Genomic DNA, 21,708 nt, shown 5'->3' on the forward strand with positions numbered 1-21,708 from the left:
TATGTAGGTCAAGTTCAAATATGGGTCATGGTAAAGTTATCAAGTTGTCCAAAGCCTTAAAACGGGCGTATCTTGTGACAGTTTGGCACTCTTGTTTTAGGTTATTTTACATTTACTTCTTTATTTCTACACCGATTCACTTCACATTGATACTGGACCTCTCTTATGACAATACGGTCAATCTCAACCATGCATGGCCCCATTCCCAACCCTGGGGCGCCCCGCCCACATAGGCCACACCCACCAAAAATTTCCATTTACTATAATTTTTTCATTTCTACATGGATTCACTTCAAATTGATACTGAACTTTTGTTATGACATTAGGGTCAATCTCAACTATGCATGGCCCCAATCCCAACCCTGGGGCGCCCGCCCACATAGGCCACACTCACCAAAAAATTCCATTTACTATAATTTTTTCATTTCTACACGGATTCACTTCAAATTGATACTGAACTTCTCTTATGACATTAGGGTCAATCTCAACTATGCATGGCCCCATAACCAACCCTGGGGCCCCGCCCACATAGACCACACCCACCCAAAATTGCCTTTACTATAATTTCTTCATTTCTACACCGATTCACTTCAAATTGATATTGAACTTCTCTTATGACAATACAGTCAATCTCAACTATGCATGGCCCCATTACCAACCCTGGGGCGCCCCGCCCACATAGACCACACCCACCCAAAATTGCCTTTTACTATAATTTCTTCATTTCTACACCGACTCACTTCAAATTGATACTGAACCTCTCTTATGACAATACGGTCAATCTCAACTATGCATGGCCCCATTACCAACCCTGGGGCCCCGCCCACATAGACCACACCCGCCCAAAATTGCCTTTTACTATAATTTCTACTTTTCTACACCGATTCACTTCAAATTGATACTGAACTTCTCTTATGACAATACGGTCAATCTCAACTATGCATGGCACAATTACCAACCCTGGGGTGCCCTGCCCACATATGTCACACCCACCCAAAATTGCCTTTTACTATAACTTCTTCATTTCTACACCAATTCACTTCTAATTGATCATGAACTTCTCTTATGACAATATGGTCAATCTCAGCTATGCATGGCCCCATTACCAACCCTGGGGCACACCTAGGTCAAACATTCGGCGTGGGGATACGCGTCGGCCTCTGCCGCGCCATTTCTAGTTTTACGGATTATTTTGTCATGCATTTTGTAAGTTTTTTGCATTGTGTAATTTCAGTTTTACGGGTTTGATCCGTTATCTTGCTGTCAAATTAAATCCGGCTAAATGATCTGTTGACTTCTGTTCAATTAAAATCTGGCCTAATAATTGGGGCAGTAAAGTAACCTTGGACGTTTGACCCACTTGTTTCTAATATTAGATCTAAAAATAAAGGCCTGTATATAACAATTATGCTGCAATAAAGCATATTTTCAGGGTTTTTTTACTAAGAAAGTGACGCCGATAGTCTTCCCCTACCAGAATTTTTTCCCCACAAAATACAATTTCCCCTCCAATAATATCATTTTTCACCAAACATATCGTTCTTTAGCATTTATATCAGTTTTAAACCGATTATTGATAATTTTGATTGCTTTATTATCCATCGCAATACTAGCTCATTTGTTTGCGGTGGTCGCTAAAACACGTTAAAATAGAAATAAGCGTCTACGGAGTTGGATTAGAATGTGTAGTTTGCGGTTCCGGTTAATTTTTGCAAAGTCGTGCGGAACATTTAACACTATCGCTGTCAATGTTGGTAGAAGAATCTTCAAACTAAACGTTCTTACATCTGAGTCGTTAAGGGCATGCTATATAACGTAATGGATAAAGGGAAGTCACGCTAAATGTCATTTGTGTTTGCTAACGTTTTTTTAATGATTTTGACAGAAAACTTCTTTATTGTAATTTGGACAAATTTCATCTAGATTTGATTGGGAATGGGGCCGTTTTTTTTTTGCTTTGGGAATGCCTCCATTTTCCGGAGATGCAGACAGTGGTGAAAAAACCCTGAAATCAGAGTATATGAGTTATAGACATTGATAATTTTTTTCCCCAAATATGTCTCTTTCGCCCTCTATTTTCCCCTTTCACCCAGCGTCCAGCGTCTTCCCCTTTGTCTAAAAAAAAACCCTGATTTTATATCATATACAATGCAAAAGCTTCCATAATTATGACCATTCATGTGTGTGTCGGTAAGTCAGGAATGTTCTTTATTTAATCGCAAATTCAATGTACATGGTAGATATTGTAAACAATGAACTAACCACGACGGGTTCAGCAACAGTAATAACACAATATGATGGCTAAGATATTGATCACGAACACCGCTTCCGCTTCAACAGTGTTGCCACTTATCTGATATAGAATGTTGTTTAACGTTTGTTAAAATCGACGCGTATTCATCAGCTGACGTTCAATTATGCAGTATCTTAAATATCTTTAAGCGAACAGAATAAAATACATTAAATATGTATTGTTTCCGAACAAATCAACGCATTAGTGTTAGTTAAAGGGACTATTGCAGGAAAAACTGGGTTTCCAAATTATACATTTTTATATAAATGCACTTTAATAAAACAGAACTTATAAAGTTAAACAATGATCATTTGTCAGAAACAAGTTGGTAATCAATCAGACAATACAAAAAGTTAGTATCACACACACAAACATGCCTAAGCTGCAATTCAAAATATGACAGTTGACACCACTTTAAGAAACTGCGCTATCATGCTTGGTTATTGACCATGACAAACTTATGGAGATATTGAATACCAGCACGACGTAAACATGTTAACGCAAAAAGGGTCAAACAAACAAGCCAAATATTATTATATATTTTCTACCTTAGAATGGGAAAAACATGTGTGTTATATATAGCGAGTTGTATCAGTTCATATACAATCGTACTTTCACCAAAAACAGGTGTTTTTTTCCAAACAATTTGTCCCTTGGGTACACCTTTAAATGGCATAGCCCCTTGAAAGCAGAATACGGAATAAAATATGTTTCCCTTAGGTGGCAATATACAGTGTTTAAGTCTCGGCCAATCTCGTACACAAGCAGGAGTGAACCAATGTCTGAAAACTGGTCACCTCGCAAATCAGTAAATAAACCTAGCACATTTCCAGAATGGTTGAGGGTGTGCCTTCTGAAAAATCAAGAACATTCAATCAAATAAGTTGAGGCAAAATGATATAGTATCGATTATTTAAAACGAAATCATCAGAATTATGTGTGTTTCCGAGCCTTTTTAAGCCCGTTTCACATATAAACTGCCACTTTCTGTCAGACGCAAGGTGCATGAAAACAATGTTTTTTACATAGGTAACTTACAAAGTACTAAACAGCAATGGAGAAAATTGGGGGTCAAAGGGTTAGATTTTTTGTTATAGTTCAATGTCCATACGCCAAATATTCAACAGAAATACTGACCGGAGCCAGCATTACACCTGTTTTCGAATTGCATCAATTCTACTTTCTTTAGGTTACAATATACTAAACTAAAACTAAACAATATACTAAACTAAATATACTAAATCATTTTGATGTTCAATGCTATACCCTCTAAAGAATGGAACGTCATTTATATGAAGACACAATTCTCTGTATGGGCAATTGCCATGACTTTATTTTTGAATATTTCTGTGTGCATGTGGTAGGGAAAACATTGTTGTATACTACAAATTCAGTGTTTTGCTTATAGGTTGGAGACTACATGAGATTTTGACAGATGGCAGAAGACCCACATCAACTGGAGATCAGCAGGTAAAAAGGTGGTCTTAAAACAGTGACTGTTGATTCGCGTTGAGTTCTTTCTTACATACTGCATGACCTATCTTTTTTATTGTTTAAATCCATTCGGCTTGGCATGCTCTTTAAGAAAAGGTACATGTATGTGTATGGGGGTGTCTACGCGCAAAAGTTTGACTTTATTTTTCGTTGAAGTTGTCGGTTTTACATTGAATTTGTTAAGGAAATCTTTTGGTATATTGTGACCTAAACTCACTTAAGGTAAAAATGAAAAATCATCTGCAAGTGCAAAAAATGACTGGGAAATCTGATTTTTGGTCATTTCTTAGCAAAAGAGAAGATTATAAGTGCACTAAATGCATGAATTCAGATGATTTGACCTGGAATAGTTGTTTTTCAAGTTGATCCCCCACCCTTATAAAGCCGAATAAGGGCTAAATTGCTATCCAACTTAAATTCAAAGGCATTTTGGTTGACCGTGTAGCATTAATGTGCTACATGAAGTCAGAATTCAACGCCTGGGTCTCCGTGATCCAGTAACGCAACAATAGCTTGTGCGTAAATCATGAATATAACAAGCTTTATCACTTCATATTATTTATAGAAATACACTTAAAATACATCAATGCATGTTTTTTTTTTCATTTTATATCTATTTCTATTGGGTATTTTGATTTTTTCAGGTAGAGGAATGTCTGCGACTAAGCCGAGGGCCACTGCATAAGGGTTATTGATGGCAAAACAGGTAATAATACTAAATTATTATCATGTACACAAGCAAATAAGCATATAAATGATGCTTAGGGTGTGAAATACTGCCATAATCAGGTTTGTGGTCACTCAAACCCTTGCCGTTGTGCAATTCTCCGTGCAGTTTGAATCTATAGTTCCGCGTTCCGACACGTAAAGCTCGTGCTTTGCTGGCAGGGGAAGTTGGCACTTAACAGGTTTATCCTTGTTCCTGAGCATGTACGCAGTACAGCTGAGTTGATTTGCTACTTGTAACTCTACAATTAGCTTGTGTTTGGTATCGTTTTCTCACAAAATGCTTACTGTTAATGTTCTGGCTTGAAAGGATGTCGCGTCAGACTTAAACATAGTATTGTTGTAGCAAGTGTCCCCTTCATCATGTAATTACCTTAGAGGGATCTTTTTGCCAAAATGTGGCACTTTCAGCAACCAGTTTTGTTTTTTATTTGGTACATGCTTCTCTCATTCAGTGATGTAAGGGAAGTATTGACCTTATGCGCGTGTTTTTGCATACAAAGGTGACATGGATCGATGATATTTTTTGTATTGAGAATTCTGCATGAAGCTGTGTCCCCAGAAGAAGTACTAGAAACCCCTTTCAGGAAGCCTACATTGATCTGAGCTCCCTTTCTGCCCTTGTTAGTACATGGAACCTCATTGCTAAGCTTATAATGCTTGCCTACATATATGTATCTTGTTCATTTTAACCTTTCCTTCCAGTCTAAACACCCAACATTAGCATTTTTTCTTTCGCTCGGTTATGAACCTCCATTTTGACCTGATTGCCACCATAAAAATAGTCAAAAGTACTTATTTTGTGCCCAAAATATGAAATTATGTATTCTCTTGAACCTCTAAATGAGAGCTGGCAGTGCATATTGACCATCTGCTGCAGTTTAAAGGCACCCACGACATTATATGCTAGAATATATCATTGGCTGCTGGTAAATAAAGGGGCTCCGAGGCGCTTTCAAGATTTCACACTTTTATTGTTGCGCAACAACAAGTTATTGGAAGCTTATTGATTTCCACACTTTAAAGAATCTTTGATCTCTCATTTTTACTAATTTGTTTATTGTTTTGGATGAAATTGGATTTTTTTTTTTGCTTTAAATTGACATTTTTGGGGTGATTAAAAAAAAAAAACACTAAAGAGACATTATCAAAATTATGGTGAAAATATCTAACAAATTCATTCTTTCCCCACCCCGCATAAGCCCCATGTGCCTATCCATTTGGTTTGTTTTGGTATATTGTTGCAGATATTGAACACAACAGCTTTAAATTTTAAAGGGACATTTAAGCTTTAACAGGACGGAAAAACGCCAGCGTGTATAAATATGATATAAAATGGCCAAATGGACAGATAATCCAGCCAAACTTAATATATTGGTGCAATATGAATAGGAAGATAATAATATGCAATAAAAACACATTTTAATCAGAATTTATTTCTCCTTTAGGTTACAATATACTAAATCATTTTTGTGTTCAATGCTATACCCTCTAAAGAATGGAACGTCATTTATTTGAAGACACAATTCTCTGTATGGGCACTTGCCATGACTTTATTTTTGAATATTTCTGTGTGCATGTGGTAGGGAAAACATTGTTGTATACTACAAATTTAGTGTTTTGCTTATAGGTTGGAGACTACATGAGATTTTGACAGATGGCAGGAAACCCTCATCAACTGGAGATCAGCCGGTAAAAAGGTGGCCTTAAAACAGTGACAGTTGATTCGCGTCGAGTTCTTTCTTACATACTGGATGACCTATCTTTTTATGCCCCCCTTCGAAGAAGAGGGGGTATATTGCTTTGCTAATGTCGGTCGGTCGGTCGGTCCGTCCACCAGGTGGTTGTCAGACGATAACTCAAGAACGCTTGGGCCTAGGATCATGAAACTTCATAGGTACATTGATCATGACTCGCAGATGACACCTATTGATTTTGAGGTCACTAGGTCAAGGTCACGGTGACCCGAAATAGTAAAATGGTTTTTGAATGATAACTCAAGAACGCATACGTCTAGGATCATGAAACCTCATAGGTACATTGATCATGACTTGCAGATGACCCATATTGATTTTGAGGTCACTAGGTCAAAGGTCAAGGTCACGGTGACCCGAAAAAGTAAAATGTTTTCCGGGTGATAACTCAAGAATGCATACGCTTAGGATCATGAAACTTCATGGGTAGATTAATCATGACTCGCAGATGACCCCTATTGATTTTGAAGTCACTAGGTCAAAGGTCAAGGTCACGGTGACCCGAAATAGTAAAATGATTTTCGGATGATAACTCAAGAACGCATATGCCTAGGATCATGAAACTTCATAGGTGGATTGATCATGACTCGCAGATGACCCCTATTGATTTTGAGGTCACAAGGTCAAGGTCACGGTGACCCTAAATAGTAAAATGATTTTCGGATGATAACTCAAGAACGCTTTTGCCTAGGATCATGACACTTCATAGGTACATTGATCGTGACTTGCAGATGACCCTTATTGATTTTCACGTCACTAGGTCAAAGGTCAAGGTCACAGTGACAAAAGTCGTATTCACACAATGGCTGCCAGTACAACGGACAGCCCATATGGGGGACATGCATGTTTTATAAACAGTCCTTGTTTTAATAGGCTTATGTATTTTTGAAGTTCTTCGGATATTTTTTAAACATGATAATAATTCAATTTGCTTTAAAATAAAACCAAACACCGGTCAAACTGATTAATGGAATCATTGAATGAGAACATAAGTAATAATAAAGTTACAATAAACAGCATAATTACATTGTATCTGGTGCATTTTTTATAAAATGCATTTCAAAAGGAAACATAATACCCTTTATTACTCAGAGCTCCAGATAAGGATTTGTGAAATAAGTAACAGTACTCCCACTGACAGAAAGAAATGGAGTAACGCTGAAAATCAATTAGTACCTGTACTTCCATATTTAAAAGTACACGTAGTACTGTACTACATGTACCTGTGTTCTTGGATATCTAAGGGGGTATAACTGACTTTACAGTAACATTTGCAGCAATTATAATAAATTTATTTCGTTTCTTAAACAGTATTTAGGTTTTCCATTCTGAATTATGATCCAAATACACTTACACATTACAACTCATGACTAAAAACTATTTCTTTATTTTTCGTTGACAAGAAAACACAAGCCAACTAGTAAGCTAATTAAATGAACACTAACGCCACTGCCTCATCTCAAAAGAATCATTGCTTTACTAGTTTAGCAGTTAAGTGTCGAAGTTAGCATAGCAAATTCCACAATTTAACCGTAAAACGTCTTCTGTTTTCTCGGTGACATGCCAATCATATTTGGGTTTGCAATCTTCCAAAGTTTTTGTTTGGATCCGTTTCCCATCCATCGTGTTTTCTTTTTAGCCACCGATGCAATCAAATCGTTAAATATCGGGGCGACAATATCTTTTTCTGGGTTTACAGATTTAATGTCAGGACGGTTAGATGACAGTATGTAGCCATTATATGACAACAAAGTGTTTTTTTGAACCGCTTTTGGTTTATCCGGCCCTTGGGTACACCTTTAAATGGCATAGCCCCTTGAAAGCAGAATACAGAATAAAATATGTTTCCCTTAGGTGGCAATATACAGTGTTTAAGTCTCGGCCAATCTCGTACACAAGCAGGAGTGAACCAATGTCTGAAAACTGGTCACCTTGCAAATCAGAAAATAAACCTAGCACATTTCCAGAATGGTTGAAAGTGTTTTTTCTGAAAAATCAAGAACATTCAATCAAATGAGTTGAGGAAAAATGATACAGTATTGATTATTTCAAACGAAATCATCAGAATTATGTGTGTTTCCGAGCCTTTTTAAGCCCGTGTCACATATAAACTGCCACTTTCCGTCAGACGCAAGGTGCATGAAAACAATGTTTTTTCCATAGATAACTTACAAGTACTAAACAGCTATGGAGAAAATTGGGGGTCAAAGGGTTAGATTTTTTGTAATAGTTCAATGTCCATACGCCAAATTTTCAACAGAAATACTGCCCGGAGCCAGCATTACACCTGTTTTCGAATTGCATTAATTCTACTTCCTGTATGCAGCTTTAGTTACAATACCAATGTTTTGGTAACTTACAAACATCCAAGAAAAATCACCACAACTCAAGCCTGACATTCATTATTATTTAGACACTCAAAAAGAGCTTACTTAATCAATGTTCTCTTTATTTACAAATTTGACCGGGGCCAACTCGCATTGGTGGCTGCAAAGTGTGATGTGCACGCGCGAAATGAGATATGTTCCGTGATGTGATTTATTTCGAGCTTTGAAGTTAAATAGATATATTACTCTGAGTTAAATTGTTTCTTATTTGATTGGGGTATGTACCTTATATTTAAACGTTTGAAGCATCCTAATAGTATCGCAGATCACATGTTAATAATGATTAATTCTTGATACGTTCAGGTTACACGAGTTTGAAGAAGTACAGGTTGCGTTTAGCAAGATGTGGACACTTTCAGTGGATATGGAAGCCGCGCCAAGAGAATCAAGGATGCAGAACAAGGTTTGTGCTTTCAAAGAATCCTATATGTTATGTTAGCATGTTTTTGTAACATTATAACTTGCACAATACTTATAGTAGCTTAAACGGTTGCGTTTCATCACAGAAATTATTTCAAACGAGAAACATAATAAATTGCGTTTTTAACTAAATGTAAATATATTTACGAAAAGCTGGCTCAGTGATAATTTAAGTTAAGAACATAAAGTATTATATGCTATATAAAGGATCATGCCCGGCTTAGCTCTGCCGCAAGTGTTTGTCTAAATATAAGGTCATTTGGAAATGCTCTGATTGTATTGAGTCACTGAAACATAGATAGCATAAACTGATTATGTTATAGGATACATTTCAGAAAATTGTTTTAGCTTTACATGTTAATGATTGCAGTAAAAACCAATGGTTCATATTTAATATTTTGTTAAATAACCACTACATCCTTCTCAGCGGAGCATCAACAAATATAATTGCCACAATAAATCATGCTCGAGTGTCATTTTTTCCAAAGGAAACTAAATAGGTATATAATACATACCTTACTATATATAGTAACAAATTTGTACAGTTTGTCATACCCTTATCACCGTTGCGGGGTCATTATAAATATTAAGCCCTAGGGTCAATTATTTATAATCGGCCCTCATAATATGTGCGCGTGACGTTAAACTGGGAAAAAAATGGCGTCCACATTCAGCCTTAGCCACAAATCAACGAAATAATCAATCATTATTAGATTATTAAATAACAGGTAGCACACAATTTGGATAATACAAATATCGATTGAAACTAAAGCTGTGCTTCACACTAGATTGATGCCTTTATTTGAGCTTTAACGGGATTCACAAAACAGCAACATTTAAAAAATAAAAGACACAATTATCTCTATGACAACTTTAATCAGATGCTTACAATAATTAAAATGACAACTATGTGCAATCAGTTTTTAGCTCATCTATTTTTTGAAAAAAAAATATGAGCTATTGTCATCACCTTGGCGTCGGCGTCCGGTTAAGTTTTGCGTTTAGGTCCACTTTTCTCAGAAAGTATCAATGCTATTGCATTCAAACTTGGTACACTTACTTACTATCATGAGGGGACTGGGCAGGCAAAGTTAGATAACTCTGGCGTGCATTTTGACTGAATTATGTGCCCTTTTTATACTTAGAAAATTGAAAATTTTGGTTTTGCGTTTAGGTCCCCCCCCCCCCCACCTCACCCCCCCCCCAATTTTTTTTTATGAAATGGTGAAAAAATACAAATATTTATTTTTATTATTTTATGTTTGAAATACCGTCCAACCATCGCACCCAAGAATCCCCCCCCCACCCCCCCCCCCCCACCCCCCACCCCCGATTTTTTTTTCCCTTTTTTTCGCATTTTTGGAAGAAAATGTAATAAATGTCCACACCCCCACACAATGCACCGCTCTTCACTCCACCCCTCCCTCCTTTGTGATTGAAAATGAGAGTCCCTTCACCTTTAAAAAGAAAATAGATGAGCGGTCTGCACCCGCAAGGCGGTGCTCTTGTTTGTATTCTATCCGTTTATCTATATTTATTTTGAATCATACTTTTTTAAAGGGATCTTTTCACGTTTTTGTAAATTGACCAAATTGCAAAAAGTTGTTTCAGATTCGCAAATTTTTGTTTTAGTTATGATATTTGTAAGGAAACAGTATTACTGAACATTTACCATGGTCAAATATAGACCGTTCCATAATTGATAAATTGACCGCCGCCATATTGTCAGTCACGTGACTGTCCGCCATTACACTGCTGCTAACTGGTGCGAGACTGCGATTCCAAAAGCCAAAAACGTAGAGAATACCCGCTTAACCATTGTCGGATAAATAAATTACTTAATGAATTAATGTGAGGCGATTATCACATTTTTGTTGTTTAAATGATTGCTTGAAGTTGAGATTGATTGTTACAAATAAAATGTTTAAAATGCTTTCGTGTATTTGTTTTTTTATATCTGTAATCAAGTGGTAATCATCGGCGAAAATTTGCCGGTTCAGTCGTTTATACTATGTCTTTGATTAGACTTGTTACTTTTAACGTTTCACAAACAATTCATGCATGTATTGTTGTGTTGATTTTAATAGCCGCAACATCAAGCAATTTATATTTTAATTAATACTTATTAAAGATTCTCGCGCAATTAATTGCCGCTAATTGTTTGTAATTGGTCTCATGTGGTAAAAATCTACATTCCAAAATCATAACATATTATATTAAGTATGATATGTTTGATACGCCTTCCTTTATTTTTCTTGTTCTAACTGATATCAAAGATAAAAAATTGTGGTTTGGATTTATATTTAATTTTTTTGTGATGGAATTTTGTCACGTTAAAAAACGAGCTTTTTATCGTGAGAGAGTTATATTGATCTTGACGATATTTTATGTGATTATTCGGAAGATGAAGAGAATGTGATCTATGTGATATATCTATATTTTCATCTGTGAATCATTTAACAGCTATAAAGCTAAAAAATACTAAACAATGTATTTTATAGGTCTTTGAAGTAACGCAAAACATATGGATAACGACACCAAATGTTAAGTCAATTAATCCACACAAAAAAACTCCGAAAAAAACACCTAAATAATATTTCAATAATATATTATTAAGCGCCAAACGAATTTATTAATACATTTATTTGCAACTTAAAAAACGCGGCATAAGCATCAAATTAAAGATAATCTGACTGAAGACTGAAAGGCCGACAATTTGACACAACAAGGAGCTCTATGCATAAGCCGTAATATTTTTTTGCAGAAAAGCTTCAATAAATTACAATAGTAATACATCTAATTATAAAAATATAATTATGAATGGCATGAGTACGTTAGTGTGATAAACACGTGAGTAATAGAAAGTATAAGGGGTGCATTGAAAATAAACGTACTACAAAGCCCTATTAAAAGCGAAGTGCATGACAGTATTAACATGTTATTTTAATTTGAAGGGTTTTGTACAGAGAATGACGCTATTGAGGAATATTAACATACAACTGAAAAACACAACTTTACATGATGCAATTTAAACTGTGTATTCATGTATATTGAAAACTCGTTACTAGTGAGTATGAGTGGCAAATATCTAACATTTTAACACACATATACATATATTAATATTTTTTTTAAACATTATTTACCCCCGTTCGTGTCAAATGTAATTTCTTGTTTTTATGATGTCGTTCGTGCATTGTCGTAACATTAAATCTTCATACGAAATGACGTAGTTTTAATTAACCGATACCCGCTAAATACGTTAAATGTTATGTTTTTAGGTAAATTTTATAATTATCAAATACTTTTTTTCATAAATTAAACCAGGGATTAAATGGGCTAGTATCTTTACGGTGTACAATTTCTGATATTCTATATTGGACATAACTTTTAATTTGTACAATATGTAACATATCTAATGAACGCAACTGTTAAGTATGTCGTAGGTAAAATATTAAACCAAATGACTGCTTAATACTACCAGAAAGAGAAGACATGGTGGCATCATCAATTGTGTTTAATGACCAGACTGTCATCTGCCACCCAGTGTGGTTTATGACACCCCGGGATGACGCCATGTTGTTAGTTAAGTCTGGATAATATCTGATCAAAACGAGATAATCGGATTATGCAGAACAAACGGGCAATTCAACACTGGAATGCAAAGGAATACGCGATTTTAAGATTGATGCAAATAATCAAATGATAAATATTGCATTTAGTTTAATTAAATGTTTTTTTTAATGTGTCAACGTGTTTATTTTCCTAGACAAATACCTAAAAAATGCACGTTTTTCAAACATTTTTCTGTTATAACACTAGCTTAACATCTCCTCTAGCAGAAAAACTTTATTTCATACAATTTGCATGACAAACAAACAAGTTTTACAAAAAGAAAGAAATTCACCCGTTGAATAATCGGTGCTATCTTATATATGTTACCTGTTGTTTGGCAGTAGTGTAATGGCGGACGCGGAGAGTATTCAGGGGAGATAATGGGGTAATTACTAAATTATGGAACGGTCTATAGCCATTATATGCATCTTTTGACGATTTTAAAACCTAAAACTTATAAAGCGTTGCAACGCAAAACGATTGAATAATTTGGAGAGTTCTGTTGTTGTCGTTAACTTTTGTGAAACTACGAAGATTGCGTATATGAGGTATACAGAGGTGTCAATTTTCAGGATTATTCCTGAATTCAGGATTTAAGCCCTCAAGGAAAACTTTTGATATTGATATAAATCAGAGGATTGTTTTGGTTATTTTAAGCATTCTTGTCACAAAATGTCACTCTTAAACACAAATTATTGACCTTTGGCATATTGTTCACGAAGGAAACATAATATAATGAATCATTAAAACTCTTTTGACTCTGGTCCCCAAATTTTAGGATGATTTTCAGGATTTTAGATTTCGGTAAATTGACACCCCTGGGTATACAATACACTACTTTGTATACTCGGATGAATAGCCGAGAGGGCTAAAGCGATTTTACGTCAGGACCCCTGCAGGACTCCATGGGTCACTGGTTCGAAACCTGTTTCAGGCAATGTTTTTTTCCTTTTTAAATTTTATTCTTGAGTTTTTACTGGAGCTTTTACGATCCAATGTTTACATTTATCAATATAAAGCATTTAATGAATAACTTCAAAACATGCCAAAATCTGTGAAAAGGCCCCTTTAAACGATTGTAGCGAATGCTACCCACTGTCACCAAAAACACGATTTATAAAATTGAATTACTTGTCGGAGCGATTACAATAATTGTATCAAAGCTTCCAATTGTGCACGACAAATGCACAATCCGAAAGACGTTTTTGTTTTCGTTCGATGCTCTAAAATATTCTATCTAAACTTTCCACGTCCGAATAGGTAGCTGAAACTGTTGTTTCGTCACAGAAATACGTCATAAAATGCGTAATCAATTGAATGAAAATAAAAGTACAAACAGGTGATTCTGTAATACATTTTAGAGAAAAAACAAAACAAAGATAAACAAAACAAAGTAAGGTATATATTAAAGACGTTAATACGGGCCGTTATAGTCCCTGCAGGCCGATAATCACTGCCTGCCCCGGCTCAGCCGTGTATTATCATCTAAATATTTCCCTTTTACGAATACACAAGCGAAACACTTGAATACTAAATAATTATGTATTTATTCTACAACATAAGATATTAATGCATTGTGATTCTCAACTATCTGATTCAAATATATATTGGATATGATTATCCATAAAAGCCAATGACAGGCAAGTCACTTTGATCAAGTAGACCATGTAATTAACTGGTGTGAACTTTTATGTAAATTGATATTAACTTGTAATTATATTTTCATCCAAATTTCGAATCGTATAAATAGAGTTTCTAGTATATAATTTTTGCTTATCATGGTACATGTTTTTTTATAGGAAAGCGATATTGGTGTCAGAAGAGCGTCGAACAAAAAGCGTCATCAAAACCTTCAATCAATCATGCAGGTATATCATTAGCATTTGTTTGTAAACTAGTTGTTTGTATTTGATAGTTGACCACACAGAAATGTAAAAATAGACAGACAAGAAAGCCACATATATACATGAAGCGCGCTCTGTGAAAACAGGGCTTAAGGCATGTGCCTAAAATATCGTCCCACAATAGCCAGTCCGTACCGGCCTGTGTATTCCGCACAGACCTGTGAAGTCCGCACAGGGTAATCAGGGACGACACTTTCCGCTTTTTAGTGTTCTTCTCTTTTAAAAGAATACTCTTCAGAAAAAAATCCACTTTCGGCGAAAAGTGTCGTCCCTGATCAGCCTATGATGGCTGCATAGGCTAATCTGAAGTTAAGAATACAGACAGGCATCGTTGAAGAAGAAAGTCAGTCTTTCTTTGGACAGGCAGAGCGGAACAGACAGACAGACAAATATATAGATAGACAGCCTAGACACAAGGAGTGACTGATATACTTTTTGACTGGCTAACTGAAACAACGACTGGCAGGCGTGCGAATCGACGGGTCGGTCTCCAACTCACAATCAGGCAGCATGGGCATCCACATTTACATAATGACACATGTTGGGTTAAAAAATATTCAAAACATACATCCTTCAATTGGAAATATATTCTTTCATCAAACGGAGCAAATCACAATTTTAAATAAGACTTCAACCTATTGATTTTGAATAATATCTGATTTATATCTATCAGCGCGCGTAAGATTTATTAGTTCTCGCATGCATGTTTGTTGATTTAATATACTTACATACTTAAAACTATTTTATATTAAGTACTATCAATACATTTGGTGTTGATATATTTCATCTGCTGCTTGTTTGATACAAACGATACAATAAGATGTACTAGTTAAGTAAAGAGTTATCAACAGAAACAATTAAGTAATTTATATCAAATTAAACAAATAATATACGCAATAATTATCGAAAATATTGCAAAACTATGCTCAATATATACGTACAAATGATCAAAACTAATTGAAAATAATATCATATATGCATATTTAGATTCCAGAGAATTTCACAGAATTGTCTAATCGGATGTTTGACGCACTTGACGACAGTGGCGCTGGGAAGGAAACTGTATTGGAGCGGAGGAGAACTTACTTGCAGAGGGAGCACTTTGAGAAAATAGCACGTCAACTACAAGGATTGAACTATGAGTGTTTTCATTTCGGGAGCCAGTCGGAAGGGACCACAACTCCCGGTCTCCAGTCTGATATTGATTTCCTATTAAGTGATCACACATTCAATATCATGACCATCTGGGAAGACTGGAGGGCTGGGATGAATAACCTTCTGATGCTCCGTGACGACACCACTCCACCTCAACAGTACTTGCTACAAGTCATCCATGACTACACACCGGAACCAGAGACCAGTCTAACCGATGACAGGTTCGTAAGGAAAGATTCTGGGCAAATACTGTTAAGCGCTGAAAGATGGAAAAATAACATCGCGTATAATCAGAGAGATCAAGGGGAGTTAACTAAAAATGGACCTTCTGTGAGTTGGCTGCGTAACTGGGATATTGTACAGGCATGTCATGTACGCAAACCTCTTCCTGAAATACAGCACTGGATAGACAGATGTAGAGGTAAACACTGGCCACCTGTTCAGCTTCTCGAGGCTGCACGGATAGCTCCGTGTTTCCTGGTACCAGCAGGACATCCAGACAGCGATTACAAGCGTGAAGAATGGCGACTGTCTCCAAACCTGATAGAACGAATGTTGATGCTTAGCTTCAATATGACTCAAATAAAATGTTACATTGTTTTAAAACTAATCAAAAAATCATTATTTGCTAACATTGTGGGGGATGCTTTTACAAGCTTTCATTGTAAAACTATAATGTTTTTCACCATAGAAAGAACACATCCTTGTCTGTGGTGCGAACACAACCTTATGTTTGTACTTTTGCTCTGTTTACACGTATTAAGGCGATGGCTGAGATTGGGAAGGCTTCCGCATTATATCATAGAAGGTGTGAACTTGTTCGATGGGAAACTCTCAAAGTTGCTGCAGAAACGCCTTTTAGTGTATATAGACTCGTTGATAAGGAATAACTTACAAGATGTATTTTGTATTCGTATAGATAATATAGGATGTCGGTTACAAGCGTGTAGTATGCGGCATACTGTACAGGCTGGAGAACTCAGAAATGTATTTTTACATAACAGCATCAGATTACTGCTGAAGTTTGAGTACTTGAAAACATTGAAAGAAGTGTTAACAGTAATCAAAAATGAACAGAGCAGTTCTCAAACAACCTTCGAGCATAAATTAAAATATGTAATACGCAATTGTTTTGAAAACTCAACGAATGCCATGTCAAAAACTGCTGCTTTAGAATGTATTAAACACATGTACGCGTTACATATTTCAGTTCAATCATCTTACTATTTGCGACTGCAAAACGTTCTTGACTGCGTAAATATAAGGCGTGTCCAATATTCCTTAAATTCGGATGTAGCTTCTAGTCGCTTAAAGTTTGCTTCTATGCTATACTGCAGTGGTCATCTTCAAGCGACAGTTCGAGTGTTGGAGGATGTGGAGAGGAGGTATCACAGCGAGGTCAAGGCTGTGTGTGCAATTAGAAGCATAAAGGGAGACAGGGATCTGAAGGTGTTTGCTAATATGTTAGCAGGTAACAAAGAAGAGGAATTTAGTGAACTGCCATTCGTATCCTGTGTCAGATTTGTAAGGCAAGAATCGTATTGCACTCCTGCCATATTATTGTTTGAAATGAATCGCAATATCACTGACGAGGAAGTGAGGCAGAGAAATTTCACTGAGCATATCTGGATGGACAGTGCTGAGGTGGATGCCCGTCCGTTTCTATACTATATGCAGTATCTCACGTATGGGGGACTCGGTGAACGTGACACACAGCTTCATGCTATGGGAGTCCTCGAGGCTTATATAGATACAAGAAATCAACTCAACCTGTATCACCTAGAGACTTCACTCAACTTGCTGGGGCATTGTTACGAAATGGAAGGAGACTATGCAGGAGCGTTACATTACTACGAGCAGTCGTTGAGTTGTCGTCGTACAAACAACGCCGCTAACTGGCACGTCCTGCGTATTATGCGTCTCATAAGTGGTTAAAAGAACAATATAACAATGTAACGACATTAAACAAATAACTTTAAACCTATGTTAAATATAAGATATTTGTGACCAGTTAGTTAGTCTCGATTACGTAATTTAATGATATGTACATGTATTATAAACTGTAAGAAGAGGCATGTGTTTCAAAATATTAACATCGCTACATTGTACACTCTGAATTGGTGTGTTGAATACTCTCGTATTGGAAGTCCTCGAGGCTTATATAGATATACGAAATCAACTCAACCTGTATCACGTAGAGACAGCATTGAACTTGCTGGGGCATTGTTACGAAATGGAAGGAGACTATGCAGGAGCGTTACATTACTACGAGTCTTCGTTGAGTTGTCGTCGTACAAACAACGCCGCTAACTGGCACGTCCTGCGTATTATGCGTCTCATAAGTGGTTAAAAGAACAATATAACAATGTAACGACATTAAACAAATAACTATAAACCTATGTTAAATATAAGATATTTGTGACCAGTTAGTTAGTCTCGATTATGTAATTTAATGATATGTACATGTATTATAAACTGTAAGAAGAGGCAATGTATACTGTAAGAAGAGGCAATGTATTTGTATGTTTCAAAATATTAACATCGCTACATTGTACACTCTGAATTGGTGTGTTGAATACTCACTTATTTCTGTCAAATACGCATGATGATGTGTAAATTGTTATATGCACGTGCTCTTATATTTTTTGTTATGAATCTTTTGGACGCACTTTAGAATCAGAAGTTATAATCAACCACTACGACTATACATATAATTCATATATTTACCTCCACGTGGAATATATACGTGTGTCCAGGAAGGTCAATAAGCCATTTTACGGTTCAAATTGTAATTAAATTGTTTTACAAATGAATAAAAAATCAAGATGTAAGCTACATACAATCTTCCTCAATTGCGCAGGAATTGGATGGAGAATATAAAGATTTGATACATAAATGTGTTAATGCATTGAATAATGAACATATATGAATAGAGCTTGTTTGCTATGAATACATTTGTACATTTTAAATTGATGATTTTGTGTATATTACCCGAGCACGAAATGCTTATGTTAACCTTTTTCTCGTTCTTCGCAAATTAAATCTTAAACATAGTACTTGAACACAATAAAATACCAAGTTTAACAATGTCCATATTTTTATTCACTCATTTACACTTGATGTGCGTAGAAATGTGCGCTCAAAAAGTGATAAAATCCATCTCTAATCAATGATTTATAACCTCAGAACAGACAATGCATGATTGACGAACGTATCGCCAATCAACACTGTGTATTCCTTTTCATGATAAACCGAGAAGACAATAACATCGAAATTAATTTATTCTCATTTTTTCATTTGTTTTATTTCCAGTGCGTCTATTTCTGTTAAAACATAACTAAACTGCTTTTACTTTCAACCTTTTCTGCTGAGCGAACAAACGACAAATATATTCGTTATATGATCGGATCTGAGCATTGGCTCTTATAAATTGACTAAAACAAAAGCACATTCTCCGCCTATTAGATATCGTGATCCATATCTCCACTGTGTTCTCGTAGGATTTGCATCAATCTGAGAAGTTACCAATGTGATCTTAAATCTGCGGATACTGGAAAGACTGACAGCACCAGAGCAGCATACACTAGCTGTATATAATAGATACTTTGCTTGTGGATTTAGATGTCGCTCAGAACTTGAAACGAGTGAGTGTGCTGAGTGGTACGCAGAGAGCCCGCAATTAGCCAAAATTCGCGGTTGCGCTCTTGAATATTCATATAAGACTTGCATTTTTAAAAACCAGTTTAATGTTATCCTGATGTAAGAACCCACCTTAAATTACGACATTCAAATACATTTAGAATAGTATTGCGTTGAACAATGTCCATGTTTATAAAACCACATACCCCACGTGCTCAAGCGCCCGATCGTCATTGATGAATACTTTTATCGATATATTGCTCAGAACAAAGTAAAATGATAACATGTACAATTTCTTAACAAACAACTGCGATATTCAAGTTTGAAAAGTGTTGCGTTAAAGAAGTCTTTACGTGTACATTCAATCCATGTGTACAGTAAAGAATATGTGTATTGCATTCCAAAAGCTTTTGAACACAAATATAATTCAGTTAATTAATTTGAAAAAACGCATTATTATCACGTTATAATAATGTAAGCAATTATCAGTGTACAGGGATTCAAGTCTCTATTTGAGGATTAATATTCACTCCATATACGGTACTTATTTATTCGGTGTTTAAAACGATTGATGATATAGCAATCCATATATAAAATTATGACGACAACCTTTATTCAATTTGAAGTAATATAAATTGATGCTCTCAACATTTTCGTTGAGGCTACTTCTAAAACTTAATCGTCTGTAAAATGACAAGGAAACATTAAACATAACGATAATGGAAAGTTAGCATAGTCATCGCTTACGTAAGAAGCAAAGTGCGTCACATACCGGAAGTGCATACCGGAAGAGCGTCACATACAGAAAATGCGCATAATTAAGCAAGACAAACGATACGATTTTAAAACATCAAAAACACTTCACTCGCTACAATTACAGCATGTATGGTTGCTGAATTCTGTCCTACCGTTTTGGCGGATTTGAATGGCGACAAAACGCCATAACGCTAACACGAAAGAACGTGAAATGTCATGTGTGTCGTTTCTTGTTGTTGTCTTTTTGTATTTCTAACATACACATACGCCAGAACGATAAATAAGGTGCGCCATCGCGGCAAAAAATGGCAGAAAGAACGATGTATTCATTGGTCGCATTTCGGTGTGTTGGGTAAAAACATTGCAATGTCGCGCATTTAGTGTTTGGGTCTCTCGGGTTAGAACAGCGATAACACGACTACATTCAAAGTCGACACATACATATGGATATATGTGTCGTTATTGGCGTGCCGTTGTACTGGCGCCATTCAAACAAACCAACATACCATAACAATACGGCAGAAATTACACACCACACCATTACCACTAAGGTACGCAGAATTTCCTCCAAACACTCGAAAAGTTCGCTCACCTAATGTAACCACCCTGGTCGTATGTGAATCCCCGCATATCACCGTGTAAAAGTTAAGATTAGCATGCACTTCGTTAAAATGCGTCTTTCATAGATAATGCTCCGATAAGCCAAGTTGAAATGCTCATAAAAAGTAACATATAAGCAACGTGTTTCATGGGAATACTCGCATGAGGGTTGTGTTTCAAATATCACATGCTCGTCTCATTAAAAATCGTGCGATAAATTTCAGCCTCGTTATGGGAAAACTGGGCCTAACACAGGTGCATAAAGTGTCGTCATAATATTAAAACGCTCTCAAGTCTGTTTCTGGGTAGAACCACTACTTGTTGTCTTTTGACAGATCTCAAGAACGCTTCAACGGTGGGGAATTCAACCCGTTTCCTCCTGGTCGCTAGGCGGACACCATATTCATATCGTCACGGAGGGGATCGAAGCAGTTACCTTCTGGTCGCAGGGCGGACACCATATCCATAGCGTCACGGAGGAGATCGAACCAGTTACCTTCTGGTCGCAGGGCGGTTACCATATCCATAGCGTCACGGAGGGGATCGAACCAGTTACCTTCTGGTTGCAGGGCGGACACCATATCCATATCGTCACGGAGGAGATCGAACTAGTTACCTTCTGGTCGCAGGGCGACCATATCCATAGCGTCACGGATACATTTTTGAATTTTTTTTATAAAAGTCCTTCCATATAGTAGACAATTAGTTTCTGTGTTAGATAGTCGATTTGTGTTCACGAATGATCAGAGAAATTATTACACAAGTTTCGCTGTCTTGAGTGAAAACATGGTTGAGTGAATAAATTAAGTTATGGTTATAGGGGATCATATGCGCGTAAATGTTTACATTATTTGTTAATTAAGTTACATGTTTTGCATGAATTTACATAATCTTGGAATTAATATAGTGTGACTGATGATTATTTGCTGAAGAAATAGATTATCAAATGACAACAACAAAGTTAGTTT

At 36.2% G+C, this 21,708-nt stretch overlaps 1 protein-coding gene across 1 annotated transcript in view; it reads left to right on the plus strand.

Moving 5' to 3' along the window:
• Positions 1 to 18,836, plus strand: part of LOC127851569 (uncharacterized) — a 163,097-nt gene extending 144,261 nt beyond the window's left edge. The window contains exon 4 of the transcript XR_008035825.1: positions 18,506 to 18,836. The gene's annotated coding sequence lies outside the window, so the exon portion shown is untranslated. The remainder of the gene's footprint in view (positions 1 to 18,505) is intronic.
• The last annotated feature ends 2,872 nt before the right edge of the window (positions 18,837 to 21,708 follow it).

The sequence above is a fragment of the Dreissena polymorpha genome, chromosome 11 (assembly GCF_020536995.1).
Source record: "Dreissena polymorpha isolate Duluth1 chromosome 11, UMN_Dpol_1.0, whole genome shotgun sequence".
NCBI classification, from domain to species: Eukaryota; Metazoa; Mollusca; class Bivalvia; order Myida; family Dreissenidae; genus Dreissena; species Dreissena polymorpha.